The sequence below is a fragment of the Phoca vitulina genome, unplaced genomic scaffold (assembly GCF_004348235.1).
Source record: "Phoca vitulina isolate PV1807 unplaced genomic scaffold, GSC_HSeal_1.0 scaffold96, whole genome shotgun sequence".
In the NCBI taxonomy this organism is placed as follows: Eukaryota; Metazoa; Chordata; class Mammalia; order Carnivora; family Phocidae; genus Phoca; species Phoca vitulina.
This window is the reverse complement of record NW_022589799.1, coordinates 2600264-2601775: the sequence shown is the minus strand read 5'-3', so window position 1 is coordinate 2601775 and position 1512 is coordinate 2600264.

Below are 1512 nucleotides of genomic sequence, written 5' to 3'. Positions count from 1 at the left end.
GAAAGAAAGAAAGAAAGAAAGAAAGAAAGAAAGAAAGAAAGAAAGAAAGAGAAGAAAGAAAGAAAGAAAAAGAAAGAAAGAAAAAGAAAGAAAGAAAGAAAGAAAGAAAGAAAGAAAGAAAGAAAAAGGCTATTTTTTAAAGGTACCTTCTTTCTCAACATTCCTTTCATTTAATTTTTGTAATCAACATCTATTGTGAATCCCAGGATGTTGGTTTAGGCAAGTGATGCATGGTGGCTCCATTCAATGAGCAAAGAACAAGGTTTATGGCTGGGGAAGATGGAAGAGAATGAATTCCTTCAGCCCCCATTAGAGTCACACCTTGGAGCTTTGAAGTTTAAGCATTTTGAGATATTTGAGTCTAAAAAGACTAAAGAACAATCAGGAGGATCTATATGTCTGGAGCCAGAAGTCTGGATAAAGATACAGTATTGGAACTCATTAGCATATAGAAGATAGAGCCAGGAGAGGAAAAAGCCATGTAAGATTTAAGACAGTACACCTCCCTTAGAAAAAGAGAGAATTCTTTCTGATGCAGAAACCACATCTTCTGGTAGATTCTCCTTACAGAAGGCCCTGCTAAAGTAACAAACATGTTATCACTAAAGGACCCCAAACAACTTCATAGGGCAGTTTCTGGTAATGATTTTCAAAATGGAGATTTCCCATTGAGAAATCCAATTCAGCAAAGTTTGCTAGCTCCACGTGGGGCGTCCAGGGGGACACAGTTTGGTCACTGATTTCTGGCTGAAAGCAGGGGTCGATTTTAGAGGATCTGTAGAAACGGAGATACAGAACATCGTTGTCCTTTCTGTATATATTGCTTCTTTCGGCGGAGAGCTTTGGATGACAGTGCGTTGGATTCACTGACCTCCACGAGAAGGCTTGCAAATTGAGAAAACCAATTTTCCTAGGACCCGATTTCTCCCGGGTGAGGTGAAATCCCATGCCCCCTATTAACAGAACAGACTAGACTCAGCAATTACGGCGACGTCTCCCTGCCCGGCTCCGCACACACCCCAGGTGCGGCTGCCCTGGCCGTGGCCTTCTAGGCCGGCCTAGCATCGGACGAGCTTTGTTGCGGTTTTCTGTAACCGTGCTTCGGAAGCCGGGGCCCCTCTAGTCGGGATTAGAGCCGGCGCCGTCTTCTCCTCCCCGGCTCTCGACTCCCTTGGCTCTTCCTTTCGTCTTCTCCCACCAGAAAGACCTTCCCCAGCCTGCATGTCCCGCCCTGGGCGAGCCCACAAACGGAGAGAGACAAAGGCGAAAACGGCTGCGGCCCCCGGAAACCTGGCCTTGGGGTCTGTGCTCTCCCGGGGGCGACGGCCAATCGGTTTTTTTTCAAGAGCCCGTGAGGGGGAGCCGTGGGGAGCGAGGCAGCAGGGCTAGGGACCCGGCACGGAAGAGATGACGCAATGCCGAGCGGGCGGGGACAATTTAGGGCGGGCGTCCCGCCGCGCGCTTTCTGTTCTCAATCTGGTCCGGCACTCCTGTATATTAAGGGGAAAGCCG